The sequence below is a fragment of the Trichosurus vulpecula genome, chromosome 6 (genome assembly GCF_011100635.1).
Source record: "Trichosurus vulpecula isolate mTriVul1 chromosome 6, mTriVul1.pri, whole genome shotgun sequence".
Classification (NCBI taxonomy): domain Eukaryota; kingdom Metazoa; phylum Chordata; class Mammalia; order Diprotodontia; family Phalangeridae; genus Trichosurus; species Trichosurus vulpecula.
In genome coordinates this window covers 155184122-155200228 of record NC_050578.1, presented here as the reverse complement: position 1 = coordinate 155200228, position 16107 = coordinate 155184122, and the positions used below count along the sequence as shown (strand labels likewise).

Here is a 16107-nt window from a genome sequence, read left to right as displayed (position 1 = left end):
AATGTTTAACCAAATAAATAAAAATGCAATAAACAGATAATGTTAATTTGTGGTATTCTGAGTCAATATGCAGCTGGCAGAGATCCATTTCTATTTGGGTTTGATACCACTGCTATAAAGAAATAAAAATAAAACTGACTAGTATAGTGCCTTACATACAGCAGATATTAATGTCTGTTGAATCAAAATATCTTGGTTTTTCAAATAAATAGCAGGAAGGTATGGAATTATTTCATATTTATGGTCATAAAAATAATTTTAGAATCTATAAAAAACTGTAAATATTCATGAAGATTAGAATCAAGCATTCCTGTACATCAAGCACTAAATAACAAAGCGAGCCATAAATGACCTAGAAAAGAATTAGATAATGCTAACCTCAAAGCAAAACTTTCAACTTGTAACACACAGAATAAATAGAATATAATTTCAATCCATGAAAGGACCTTAGACAGCAACTAGTTCAACACTTTCATTCTAGAGCTACTGATTCTTATTCTGGTGCTCTTGTTTACTGTCTCAATTAAAAGGTTAATAACAATAGTTTACTTGTAAAATTAGCTTTAAAATTAGTTTTGAGGAAATGAAAATATTTTAAAATCTAAAATCTGTTCAGCAAATATAAAAGTAAGAATTATTATAATTTTAAACAAAACAAGCAGTACCATTAAATGTTTAAGGTATTTTCTCAGGCAAAGCAGCAAAAGAACAATACAGAAATATAATAAAGTTCTTCTGCCGTGTTCAGTACTCCATGTCTTCTCCTGAAATATAAAGTGTATCTATAATGTAATCTAATTACTTTATAGTTATTCAATATATAGATCACAAATATCAAGAAACATCAATTCTTTTAACACTGCTATAATTTCCCAAAACTCTTTCCCTCTATACTTCGTTGCAATAAAGAAGCACAGTTAACTCAAAGAAACTAACACAATAACCATTTCTGATAAAGCAGGCCTATTTTGCATCCATAGTCCACCATTATCTTTGCAGAAACAAGGGAAGTTTGTTCTATCACTAGTCTTCAAAATTAGTCATTTCAGTGACCTGAATTCTGATGTCTTTTAGTGCTGTTTTCCTTTGCATCACACATTTCTTTAAATAAACAAAGACTGACATTGGCTACTAAGCAAAGATAGTATATAGAACTAAGGACATCTCAAAATAAAATCTGTAATAACATTAATACCATAAATAATACATTTATATTGCATTTATGCAGATTACTTCCTTTGAGAACTACTATTTTAGACATATGATACTCTTAAAACTTGCAAGTAAAGGTAATAGCTAGGTGGCACAGTGGATAGAGTACTGGGCCTGGAATCAGGAGGACTTGAGTTCAAATCTGGCCTCAGACATGCATTAGCTATGTGACCCTGGGCGAGTCACACAACCCTGTTTGCCTCTTGTCTCAGTTTCCTCACCCGTAAAATGAGCTAGAGAAGGAAATGGCAAACAACTCCAAGAAAACCATGCCAAGACAATGCCAATTGGGATCACAAAGAGTTGGACACGACTGAAAAGCAACTGAATAACAAAAAGTACTAGCTCATTTTACATGGGGGAAAACTAAAGTCACATAAAGTTGGCTCATACCCCACACCTGAGATTAAAATGTAGGTTCCTGTCCTGCAGTACTAGACTCCACTTGCTCATAATTACTGCTAAGGTACAAGAGAGCGCTTGATGGCTTCTGAAGGCCCTTTCAACCTGGCCAAATGTCCTCTTGATTGCATCCTTTCTTGTTTTGCCTAGCAAAGTCTTTCCATGAGTTAAAAATATTTTCACTAGATCCTGTTGTTCATACTAGTTATCACTCAATATCTCAATTAAATTCCTTGAAAAAGCCATCTATACTCATTGCTACTACTTCCTCTCCTCTCATTATCTTCTAAACCCTGTGCAGTCTGTCTTCTTAAGTCATCACTCAAATTAAACTGCGCTTTTCAAAGTTACCAATGGTTTCTTAATTGACAAACCAAACAGCATTTTCTCAGTTGTCATCCTTCTTGACCTCACTAGCATTTGACACTATAGACCATTCTCTTCTACTCTTTTCTGGGTTTTCACAGCCCTGCTTTCTCCTGGTTCGCTACCTTTCTGACCTCTCCTTAATAGTTCACTGGATGTCATGTCCTGTAACTGTGGGTATACCCCAATGCTTTGTCCTGAGACCTCTTTTCTCTTTCAGTTCATTAGCTCCTGTGGACTCAACTATCATCTCTATGTAGGTCACATGATGCACAGAACTATATTTCCAACTCTAGTTTGTCTCCCATCATAAACCACATATTAAGACATTTCTAGCTGGATATGTGGTAGGTGTCTCAAGCTCAACATGTCCAAAATAGAATTCATTATCTTCTCCCCCATAATTTCCTTATGACTCCCAAGGGCACTACCATCCTGTTAGTCACGTGGGTTCTCAATCTCAGTATCATACTTGACTCCTCACTCCCCTCATCTACGTTATGCTATCAGTTGCCAAATCTTGCACCAAAATCTTGCTGTGTCTTCCTACTTCCACAATGTCTCTTGCCTACCTCTTTCTTTCCATTTACACAGCCACCACTCTTGTTCAAACCCTCATCACTTCCTGCCTGGCCTACTGTAAAGGTCCCATTTCCTTATCTCCTCATTCCGTCCTGTCGCCACTGAGCTGTCAAATTGATCTTCCTAATGTGCCTGTCTGACCCGTGTCATCCTCAACTTCAGTGGCCCCTAAAACCTCCAGAATCAAATACCATCCACTCCACAGCCCAATGAAAACTTTGCAATTTGGCTTCTTTCTACTTTTCTAGGCTTTTTGCCTATCACTCCCCTCCATGCACTCAGTCACTGTTACCCAGATTTCTGCTCTCCCTCTTCACCTCTACCTTTGCGAATCCCTGGTTTTCCTCAAAACTCAGATCAAGCATCACCTTCAGCAGGAGGCCTTTCTGGAGCCCACTAATTGTTAGTTAACATGTTCCCTTCTAAGGTTACTTTTTATCCACTTTTATTTCTCTTGAATACAGCTTCAGATATGTATGTTGTCTTCCTTCTTAGAATATAACTTCCCTGACGGAAGAGACTGTTTGGTTGTTATAATTGTATCTCCAACACTTGGCACCATGCTTGACACATAATAAGAGCTTAATAAATGCTTGCTGATTTAATGCAGGCCTGCATAACATACAGCCCTCCAGGGACTATAGATAGACGATGGTTGGTTACCATGGGTGACGTGACAGCCGCCCAAAATGCTCTGGAGGGCTTCCAGTGGCCTGTGGGCTGTATGTTGTGGGCCTGATTTAAAGGGGCCTACCCAGGCTCACGCAGTAGTAAATGACAAAATTTAAACCCAGGTCCTCTAATTTCCAAATCAGTGCTCTATCTACTACATAACTTTTATCCAGAGATTCTAACACTGTAGTGGTTTTCTTTACATTTTGAACTAGTTGTCTATGTGTGCAAGGCAAGAGAAAACAGGGTAAGTGAAAGGGCCCAGCTGTCAGTCTCAATAAAAAGGATTACCCTATATTCCCCAAGATAGTATCAACTGAAAGTTAACTAAGCAAAGTGGTGAAAGGAATGTGTTAAAGGAACTTTCTTTTGGGATGCTATCCAGGAACACATTTCACAAGAAAGTACAGTAGTAATCACATCAGACACACAATTACAGACGTAACAATGTGTTGATCTATTTTATTTTGCTATTCTTATAGGTTACAAGGGAAGGCTTTGGTGGGGGGAGGGGTGAAGGGGGAGATTTAGTGAGTAGCAAGAGTGATGCAAAAAAAAAAGAAATGAAGAAAAGAGCATCAATTAAACATTAGAAAAATACAGGAAAAAGCATATGGAAGCTCAGAAGTTAAAAGACAGGAAAAACAGTTTTGTTACTATCATGTTAAAATTAATAAATGCTTAAAAACCAAATATTAACAGTTAAAAGTTAATGTGAACAATTTCACATATAACCCTTTTATCTGTTCCTTATCTACTGAAATACCCACATTTATTTAGGTTTGTTAAATTCATAAGAAAGTTTTTTAAAAGAATTTTCTTAAAGAATCACTCTGATACTGCCATGTATATCAAGAAAGAATTTACATCTCCATAGTCTATCCATGCCCTTGCATGTAACATTAACAAATTTTAAGTAATATACAACTAACATAATATATAACTAACATAAATCAAGTTATATTTTTAGGTTTTTATTTGCTTAACAAAAACAAAACCTTGATCTTAAGTAAGGCCTGATAAAATAACATTCTTTTTAAAATTGAGGGTGGGTAAAAATTATTTCCAGTTACTAGGATCTAAAATTTACTAATCATAAAAGATGAAGTTACTTCCTGGAATTAAAAACTTTGTATGTAAGGAACTTGAACTCACCAGCTGAGTAAGCACAACATTACTGTATTATGACAACAGAAGACCTTAATGGCATGGGCCTTATATAAATCTCAACAAAAACTTATCTTTCTAAATACTCATGGAAAGGTGATATTAGTGCCAAACAATTTACAGAAGATGTTACTAAATCAGAAGCTGTTACTAAAAAAATCAAATGCAGAAATAAGCCTATTTTGTTTGCTTACTACACATATAAAAGTAAGTATATTTTTAAGAATTACATACAATATTATTTTTAAAAGATAAGCCCAGCACCTGACTCTCCATGTATGGAAGAGTATTAGTCTCTATTCTCTCCACTTGTTAACTTTAGCAGCTTTCATAGACTCAATTATCATCTCTATGCACAATGCTTCCACCTTCAGTTGCTGGATTGGGACTTTTTGCCATTTCTACACTCTGCTTGAATTTTTGGATGGGGTGGATAGGCCCTGGTTATTTACCCACTGAAGCCTAAATTCTGGAGTCATTGCAATTCAGAATAGGGTGACTGGGTCCTGATCCTCCTCTTTGCCCCATTACGAAGCCTTGGCCTAGGATGGGAATCTGAGCCCCAGGCCTGGGATCAGGCTCTGTCTTCTGCCTCATTCTCAGATTCTGCTTCAGTCCCCTGGTGGCTCAAAATACTTGCTGGCCTCTGCCCCATCTCTTTCTCCTATCAGAATTTGGCTTTGACTCCTAGGACATCCCCAACGGGACATGACCAGGTATCAGAGATCAGATCATCCTGGCTTCAGGCCTCCTGGAGGGCCCACAGGTTAATGCTGCCAGGGTACCTCATCCCCCTGTCTTTTTGCAGTCACCTACCAGGAACTAGTTTTGTCCCCTGAGACAAGCCTGGGTGTGAGCCTCTGAGCTGGCTTTTTCCCCTCCCGTGGTTCCAACAAGCTTTAGTACCTGTTTACTTGAGATCTTCCTGACTTTGGGACATCCCCACCACCACCCAAAGACCCTCTAACTAGAATACCCACAAGCTTCCAGACATGTGTAGTCCTAGACTAGATGTAGGTGCTTATTAGTTTGGCTCTTTGGTTTTACTGAATCACTGATTCATTTGGCACCCCTTTTCACCTCTGCTGGAATATTTAAACCATCCTTCTTCCCTTCTCATCACACATTTCTCAGTTATCTTCCCCCACTACCTTCTCCTTCATCCCATCTCTTTATGAAGATGGGGCCTTTCTCTTTGTCAAAGCAAATCTATCTATATGCATTCTTGATTCCATCCCTTCCCTATCCTTTCCTGCAGCCTGCCCCCTCTTATCATCTCCAATCTCCTTCTAATCTTCAATCTCTCCCTATTTACTGGCTCCTTCTGAAAATGTCAATTTCTCTTCCATCCTTAAAAAAAAGTACAACAAAAAAAGTGTTACTTGTCCCTATAATTCCGTCATCTTATATCTATCTTCCCCTCTTCAGCTAGGTGGTTGTTTGTTGCAACAATCTGCCAGCAGTTGCTGAAGGGGTGTAAGACCCACCAGCAACCAGCACACAGAAAGCTGCCAACACAAGTTCTTTGATCTGCTTTTCTAAGGAAAGTACCGTTAAAGGATTAACAATCTCAGTTTAATCGAACATACAAATATCATTCACTTAGTTCAGGGAAAAAAGCCAACACCCTGAACTTCAGAACAAATACAAACAAATTACAAACATGAATAGACTGACCCTGTCTGATTCAAATCTCAATGCATAGTTACCAGGGTTTAACAAAGTCCCAACATCCAGGTTTACAACAAAACACCTCCAAGAGTGACAGCCCCAAGCAAATAGCTCTGTTCTCTCTTTTTATATATTATTTAGCCGTCATCATACGCCATCTGAGCAACCAGAACTCAGGCTCCTACTATTGGCTCTGGTCTTAGCAACTCCCCTTAGGATCCTGAGAACTTCATGCCCACATAGGCTTAGCACCTAGTAGGTAGGGGTTTGGGCCTGAGGCCTTGCGCCTAGTAAGGCTCAATCAAAGACACTTAATCTATCATTCTAAAACAGTAAAAAAGTCCCAACTTAATTGATATTATATTGTTGTCTTTCATTCTCAAAGAGGATCAGAATGACATCACTATGCTAGAGTTAAGTTTCAATGTGTCCAACTGTGGCTGACCAGAGCAATATGAGCTTGGAATGCTCTACCACAGGTCGGGCACAAATAGTCCGTGGGAACATTTGGGGAGGATATTCTAAATTTGCACATCCTGTGTCTCCTTTGAGCTGTTTCAATTCTGCTTTGCTCATAGAGCACAGCACCTTTTCTGATGTGGGCATGCCATGCTGAGTGGTCCTATGCCAGTGTCTCCCATGTCACACAATCAATTCCAAAGTTCTTAAGAGAGACCTTGAGAGTGTCCTTGTATTGCTTCCTCTGACCACCATGTGAATGCTTGCCTGGTGTGAGTTCTCTATAAAATAGTCTTTTTGGCAAGCATACGCTTTCTGTTTGTGGATAACTGTGTGCTCAATTCAGCCTCTGAAGATGAGATGCAACCAAGTATGGATCAATTCTCTGCTGCTTGTGCTAATTTTGGCCTAACAATTAACACCAAAAAAACATAGGTGGGGGCAGCTAGGTGGCACAGTGAGTAGAGCACTGGCCCTGGAGTCAGGAGGACCTGAGTTCAAATTCGGCCTCGGACACTTGACACATGTACTAGCTGTGTGACCTTGGGCAAGTCACTTAACCCCAATTGCCCTGCCAAAAAACAAAAACAAACAAAAAAACACAGGCGCTCTACCAGCCAGCGCCACACCATCCATACGTGGAACCATTGGGTACAGCAAATGGAGAAGTTTTAAATGCTGTAGATAAGTTCATTTACCTTGGTAGTATACTTTCCAGGGATGTACACATTGATAATGAGGTTGACACAAGCATTGCAAAAACTAGCTCAGTGTCTGGATGGCTCCAACGGAAAGTATGGGAGAAAAGAGGTATTAGACTGACTACCTCTTCAGCTAAGCTCCTTTAGAAAGTCATCTACAATTAGTGACTCCACTTCCACTATTCTTAGTCCATTTTAAAGCTTCTTCAATCTGACTTTCAAACCCATCATTTGAGAAAAATTTGCTCTTTGCAAAGTCACAAGCGATCTCTTAATTGGCAAATCTAATGGCCTTTTCTCAAGTCCCATCCTTCCTGACCTCTCTACAGCCACTGACACTGTTAATCACCTTCTCCTGGATATTCTCTCCCCTCTGGATTTTTAGAACACTGTTTTCTCTTGGTTCTCTTTCTGTTTGCTCCTTTTTAAACTCATTTGCTGGATTTCCACCCAGGTCAAATCCATTAACCACAGATATATCTCAAAGGTCTGTCCTGGGGCCCTCTTCTCTTCTCCCTCTAATCTATCATGCTTGGTGATCTTGTCAGTTCCTACTGATTCAATTACTATCTTTATACAGGTAATTCTCAGATGTATTTACTTAGCCCTCTCTCCTGATCTTTAATCTGACATCACTAATTGACTCTTAGACATCTCGAACTAGATGTCCCAGGAGATATCTCAAACTCAAACATGTCCAAACCAGAATTCATTATCTTTCCCCCTTCAAACTTTCCTTCTCCCCAACTGCTTGATTACTGTTGAAGGCAATACCATCCTCCTAGTCACTCAGGCTCCTAAACTCAGTGTCGTCCTAAATTCTTCACTCATACTCAACCCAAATATCCAATTTGTTGTCAAATCTTGTCATTCTACCTTCACAAAATCTCTCATCCATATCCTGCTTTCTCTTCTGACATAGCCACCACAATGGGGCAGGCCCTCATCACCTCAAATCTGGAATGTCATAACCACCTTCTGTTTGGTTTCTCTCCACTCGATTCTAAATATCCTGTACTTGGCTGCCAAAGTGACCACATGATTTCCTTACTCAATAAACTCCAATGGCTCTCTGTAACTTTGAGGATCAAATATAAAATGTCTGTGTGGTATTTAAAGACTTTTACAACCTGGACTCTTCTTACCTTTCCAGTCTTCTTAAATTTGTTTTCCTCCATGTATTCTACAATGCTTCTTGCTGGCCTTCACTTATCACACTCCCATCTCCTGACTCTGTACCTTTTCAAAATCTCTCATGTCTTGAAGACTCTCCCTCATCACCTATTTCTATTGGCTGCCTTGTCTTTCTTCAAGACTCAGTTCAAATCCCAGCTTCTACAGGAGTTCTTTCCTGGTCTCCCCACAACACTCCCCTAACCCTACTCCTTGACAGTGCCTTCCCTCTACAATTAACTCCAGTTTGTCCAAAATAAATTTTATATGTACATAGGTTTTTGCATGTCATCTCTTTGAAGGCAGGGGCCATATTCCCCTCCCACCTTTTTTTGTATTCCCAGTGTTCAGCACAGTCCCTGGCACATAATAAACACTTCTAATAAATGCTTGTCAAATAAGTTTCTCAGAGGAACTGGGTCTGGTTGGAACCTTTCATCAGACCATCATTACTAGACATTACGTTTTCACACACTCTTAGCAGCCAAAGGGTCCTAATTGCTGTTCTTCACATTACATCTCCTATCTCCATTCCTTTGCACAGGCTATACTTAGAATATACTCCCTCTTCCTCACCTCTGCCTCTTAGAATCCCACCAGTTCCTACTTGAAGCCCTTGATAATTAATTCCTCCAGATGCCACTATCTCCCTCCTGCCATAATTTACCTTGTATTTACTTTGTTTATAGTTTGTATTTAATTTCCTGCATATGCTGTATTCCCTCATTTCCCCATTCCCACTTTCCACAGAATGTTAAGTTCCTTGAGGGGCAAGAATTTCCCTAGCATATAGCACAATGCCTAGAATATTTGAGGTGTTTAATAAATGCTTTCAAATGATACTGAGAATAGTTAATACATGTCTCTTTAACTGTTCAGAAGAGATGTTAATCAATATAACTTTCCTAGAACACTGTAGCTCATTGTGCCAGCCTTTTCTTTACCTCTTGTACTTCTGAGACCTTTTAAATTAATTCTTCAGGAAAATGTACGCTCAAGGTGTTCTCTGAAGCATATCATCAAATCTCCAAATGCTGTTTAAATAAAAAAAAAGGATATGAGAATGATTTAACTTAAAAAAAACTGTCATGAAACCAAATAAAAACAGCCACTTTTCTGATGCCCAGAATGTGAATCTACCTGAATGTTCCACAAGCATAGATTTGCATGCACTGACAAAAGTCAATTTATAACACAGGGTATTTTATGTACCATTATTTAAAATTTGATAATTTTTCCGTACAAAAAATAAAACCACCCAAATAAAAGAAGATATAACCCAAATAATTATACATAAGTAAAAAATTTAGGGTTACTGTAGATCTACTCAAAAGAACTTATTAAAAGAAATCCACAACTTTTTTTAATCACATTTATCTCTAATACCAAGAAACAGTTAAGCAGACTATAGTTTTAGGTAATCTTGTGATTTAATTCTACATTCTTTTTTTTTAAAGGTAAGAAAATCTGGCTCAAACTATATGCTACCAATTTACCAATTTATCTCAAGTTAAGAAATATCCAAGTACCTATTATCTCCACAGCTTTGTCAGGCAATAGAGAGAAAACAAGAAGTTGACAAAGCAGGAACTGCCATTATAGGGTTTGGTTACTGATATCATCTTCCAAATTTATATAAGCAGATGAACCTAGCACACAGATTAATGATACCAAATGGTTATCAAGTATAAGAATAAGTAACTGATATAAAAATAACAACAGGCTCATCCAATCCAACCTGTGGGGAGATCTTTAGATGTGAACTAATCAGAACTTTTAGCTCCTGGAGGACAGAAACCATGTTTTTATATACATGTATGCCTACACACACACACACACACACACACAAAAGCATATGTCTGTCTATGTACATACACATATGAAGTTAAGTGTATATAACTATGGAATGTTACATGGCTTTAAAAAAAGTAAAAGGATTCTATTTTCATAATATCAATGCAAGACAGAAAACTAACTCAGGAATGAGTTGTTTGTTTTGGGGTTTTTTTTTTGGCCTAACAACCTAGTGGCCCACTGACCTACTTTGATGGTTACACAGTTACATGCTAATGTACTGTTTAGTACATTCTGATTAGTATATTAAGCAAAATGCTAAAATCTGATTGAAACAATAAGACGCGCAATCATTACTGAGGTTCTGACACAACTATGATGAAAATTTGTAATCTTTCTATGCAGATTACGGAATAGGTGAATATTATAGTTGAAAAGAAAAGATACTACATGCTCACATGACAGTGATTTAATTAATGATTTAAAATGGCTCATCATAGTTTATCTAAGAAAGTAAACTGAAGAAATAAGCAATAACTAAAAATGAAAACCGGGATAACTAAATCACAAGGGGAAAAATGAAACATCTCTTTTGCAAATAAATTCTTTACAAGATGAGACAATTCTGAAATATACTATTAGGTCATGCTGTTAAAACAAACTCAGGTGACAATATTTTAGTAGTTGAAATTTGTAAAAGCAGAGTGAATTAAAAGAACAGCTGTGGGAAAAAGAAACCACACATCTGTACTCAGAAAGTTTGGGCCTAGACAGAGTAGAGACACAGAAATCAAAAGTAGAAACCTTCCAAACTTTGCTGTAGCTACTTAAAGTGCCAAGAAACAGCAATTTTGTTGATTTTTTTTTTTTGTCAAGCATATCTGTACAACCATAGACCTAGAAATGGTTGACTGATGTTTTTCAAGCCAATGGGATCCAATACAATAATTTCACTAATAAACTAGACTAGTTAAAGCATTCATGTCCTAATACTGGAATGTTATTATACTATTTCCAGTGTCTTTTTATGGTAGCCTTCTTAAAAAATATAATTTCAAACTCATGTTTCCATAAGTGTTCTTAATATTTCAATTTGAAAAAGTTTGGGGGTTCCACTGAAATTTCTTTAATTAATTTTTGGCTCTTTTCAAAGAATTCAAAGAAGGAAAATATCACAATTAACAAAAAGCCACAAGTAATCTACACAGTTTTCAGTATTATGACATTGTTCCAAAGACTAAGTGAGAACTTGCAAGAAACAAATATAAGTTATCCATTTGTTCTGGTCCTTTTAGCAACTCAAATATACAAAGGAGCACTTATGAGCAATCTTTTCAAAAACAGATGGTTAACACTGTATTTGCATAGAAGTGTATGTGTTTTCCTTTTCAATTTAGTTTTTCTCAATAAGTTATCCGGATTTTCTATCAAAACAATGTATCTATGACTGCTATATATTTAGATGTTAATATAGTTACAAACTGAATAATTCAAACAAGAGAAAAAATAAAGGAAAACCTAAATGCATTTTGTCTTTTCATTTTTGTACTGAAAGGATAAAAGAGTGCTCTGGAAAAATTGACTGGATTGACTAGTGACCAATTCTTTGGTACACAGTTGCATTATAATTCTTTCAATTCTGTCAAGAATAATGTAGTTTAGGAGTACAAATCATTATAAATAGAAATGACCCATATTTTGACTGCTGCTTTAACCAAAATAGGGCCATTATTTCATCTGATGCTATTATTTACTTATCAAAAGACTGCCAACAGATGACAATTATGTTTATTCTATTTTATATTTATCAGTTTCAGTTAAGGAAAGTCATAAGCATTATCATAGCCTATGTCATGACTACATATAGTAGATTTGAATATAAACATTTATTTTGGTATTTTTGTTTAGTATTATATTCTCACTCTCTTCCATATTTGTACATCTGTTATGAACCTGTACATTCTAGTTCTATTTCATATGTATATGTCTATACTGGTGTTATCTGTTGGTTTAGAAATAATCTACTATTCATAAGAATGTATTGTATTTTCATGTCAGTTCAAATAAAGTATTAGCATATTTTCCCTTTCTGACAATTCTCTTCACATCACATCATTTTCCTATATTACAACTATAAGAATGGCATTTTCTATAATATCAAACAGATGAATAACAACTGAATTATATTCTGGCCTAGGAGATGATATTAATAAACCTTTAGCTATTTAGGCTCATTAGATGGATTTCCAGAAGACAATATAGGCAGAATTACATTTGTGCTACAAAACCCAAAGGATTTGTTTTGAAATTTGATTATTCAGCAGTGTATGAAAATACTGACAGATGGTGGCTTAGAGCTGGCTCATGAGATATACAATGACTTGTAACTAATATGGATAAATAAATCTAGAACTATGCTATGACACACATACTGCATCAATGAGGCCACTGGAGCTAGTTAAAATGTCACTAAAAATATGTTAGGTAAGCCAAGGCCACAAGTAAACATCTAACGTTTTGCAGTGCTACTGCTTTATAAAAAGGATCAGTTGTTTTGACCTATTAAAACTTGGGTCAACTGCCAAGCTGCTTTTGCAGCCAAGTAGGCCAAGCAAGTTCACATCCATCTAAAAACTAGTTCAATCAAGTTAAAAGCGAATTTCAGAAATCTGTCTGGAGCAAGAAATTAAAATAGTAACTTATGAAAATCTAAGTTCCTCTTAAATAAGAGGGTAAGGACAGGACCTATGATTTCATTAGTAGAGGGAACCCCCAGGTAAGGAAACAATGTTTCAATACAGACTGGGACATTCTTTGCAATTTCTCATCTAAAACAGTTTCCTACGTCAATGAGAGATTAAGTGACTTGCCTAGGCTCACACACATAGTATGTCAGTGTCAGGACTTAAGTTCTGGTCTTCCTGGCTCTGAGGCAGATTCTCTATTTCCTAAGGCCACACTGTCTCTACAAATAGCTGGACGAAAATAGCAAATCTTACATATATAGCACATACCGACCTATTAAGAGTTTCTTTCTCCTAGAAATTACAGTCTTATTTTTATTATAGCTATTACATTGGAAGAACTCGATGCAACAGGATAAAAAAAATTTACTTTTCCCTCTATTCCCACAGAAGTCACCAAGTATTACAATATATGTTGACTTCATTTTGAGGATATCAAAAACTCTGCTACTTCGGGGGCAGCTAGGTGGCCCACTGAGTAGAGCACTGGCCCTGGAGTCAGGAGGACCTGGGTTCAAATCCAATCTCAGACACTTGACACATGTACTACCTGTATGACCTTGGGCAAGTCACTTAACCCCAATTGCCCTGCCAAAAAACAAAAACAAATTTCCCTACTTCTTCATACTCTGTAACTGATGTCACCATTTAAGCTGCAATTATAATTATCTTCATGATAGTCTTTTTATTTATGTCCATCATGATACCATAATACAACATAAGAATGACCATACGTGTAATGATATGATGTTTCTAATTGCCTCTGGGCACACACTGAAGCCAACTCTGTAAACTCATTTATTTGTTTCCTTAAGAAGAAACTTATTTTGGTCATACCCCCATGATTTGATGGCTTTCCCTATTTCTTCAATTTAAGTCTGAATTTTGCAATAAGATCTCAGACACAGTCAGCTCCAAGTCTTGTTTTAACCAACTATAATCTATCAATCTGATTTCTACATTGACCACCTATATTGATCTGGTGAATTCCAAGTGTATTGCTTATTCCACTTATCTTTTGATTTCCTACTTTAGCATTCCAACCCCCTATCATGAATGTAGTATCATTTTTCATGTTATTTCTAAAAGATGTTGTAAATCTCATAGAATTGCACGACTTTGGGCTCTTGGGCATCAGTGATTGGAGCACAGACTTGTATTACTGTGATGTTGAATGGGTCGCCTTGGATTTGAAAAGGTATCATTCTGTAATCTTTGAGACTATACTGCAGTACTGCTTTTCTCATCCTTTTATTGACTATGAGGGCTACTCCAATTCTTCTAAGGGATTCTTGTCCATAGCAGTACATATAATGATCACCTGAATTAAATTTACCGACAACCAAAATGTGAAGAAAGTACAGAAAACCATCAGATTGTACAAGTAGGACCTAAATGACATCTCCTACGAATATGAAGTGGACATGATGAACAGATTTAAGGGATGAGATCTGGCAGAAAGAATGCCTGAAGAACTATGGACAGAGGTTCAAAATACTGTGCAGAAGGTAGCAACAAAAAACATCCCAAAGCAATAGTAGAGCAAGAGAGCAAAATGGTTATCTGATAAGATTTTACAAATAACTGAGGAAAGAAGGAAAGGGAAAGGAAGGGAAAGATATACTCAACTGAATACAGAATTCCAGGGAATAGCAAGGAGAGCTTAAATGAGCAATGCAAAGAAATAAAAGGAACCAATAAAATGAGAAATACAAAAGATCCCTTCAAGAAAATTAGAGATATCAAGGGAAAGTTACATGTAAAAATGGATGTGATAAAAGACAAAAATGGTAGGGACTTAACAGAAGTAGAAGAGATTAAGAAGAGAAAGCAAGAATATGCAGAAGAATTATGCAAGAGCGAGCTTAACATCACAGATAATCACAATGCTGTGATTACTGACCTAGAGCCAGACATCTTAAAGAATGAAGTCAAATGGGTGTTAGGAAGCATTGCTAACAATGAGGCTAGTGGAGGTGACAGAATTCCAGCTAAAGCCATTAAAATTCTAAAAGATGATGCTGTTAAAGTGCTGCCCCCAATATGCAACAGATTGGAAAACTCCACAGTGGCCACTAGATTAGAAAAGATTGCTTTACATCCCAATCCTAAAGTAGAGTAATGCCAAAGAATGTTCAAGTTACGAAACATCTCTGCTCCTTTCACATGCCAGCAAGGTTATGCTTAAGATTCTACAAGCTAGACTTCAGCAATATGTGAACCAAGAATTACCAGAAAAGCCGGCTGGTTTTCAAAGTGGCAGAGGAACTAGAGATCGAGTTGCCAACATTTGTTGGATTTGGGAGAAAGCAAGGGAATTCCAGAAAAACATCTTCTGCTTCACTTACTACATTAAAGCTTTTGACTGTACGTATCAGAACAAAATGTGGCAAGTCCTCAAAGAGATGAAAGTACCAGATCATCTTACTTGGCTCCTCAGGAACTTGTACACAGGTCAAGAAGCAACAGAACTGAACACTGAACAAGTGATTGATTTAAGATTAGGAAAGGAGTATGATAAAGCTGTATATTGTCAGCTAATTTATTTACTTATATGCAGAGTACATGATGCGAAACGTCTGGCTGTTTGAATCAAAAACTGAAATTAAGGTTGCCAGGAGAAATTTCAACAATCTCAGATATGCAGATGATACCACTCTGATGGCAGAAAGTGAAGAACCTCTTGAGGAGGATGAAAAGAGGAGAGTATAAGCTTGAAGCTCAACATTAAAAAAACGAAGGCCGTGGCAATTGGTCCCATCACTTCCTGGCAAAGAGATGGAGAAGAAATGGAAACAGTGTCAGATTTTATATTCTTGGGCTCAAAGATCACTGCAGATAGCAACTGCAGCCATGAAATTAAAAGACATTTGTTCCATGGAAGGAAAGCTACAGCAAATCTGGACAGCATACTAAAAAGCAGAGGCATCATGTTGCTGACAAAGGTCCACATAGTCATAGCTACAGTTTTTCCAATAGCAATGTATGGCTGTGAGAGCTGGATTATAAGGAAAGCTGAGCAATGTAGAACCATCACTTTCAAATTAGGGTACTGGAGAAACCTTCTGAGTCTCTTGGATAGCAAGGAAATCAAATCAGTCACTACTTAAAGAAATTAATTTGGACCACTCATCAGAAGGACAAATACCGAAGCTGAAGCTTAA

At 37.1% G+C, this 16107-nt stretch overlaps 1 protein-coding gene across 6 annotated transcripts in view; it reads right to left on the bottom strand.

Moving 5' to 3' along the window:
* CLOCK (clock circadian regulator) overlaps window positions 1–16107 on the bottom strand; it is a 116364-nt gene that overhangs the window by 59712 nt on the left and 40545 nt on the right. For all 6 annotated transcript variants that reach the window (XM_036763264.1, XM_036763265.1, XM_036763263.1 and 3 more), the window contains exon 2: window positions 9350–9439. The gene's annotated coding sequence lies outside the window, so the exon portion shown is untranslated. The remainder of the gene's footprint in view (window positions 1–9349; window positions 9440–16107) is intronic.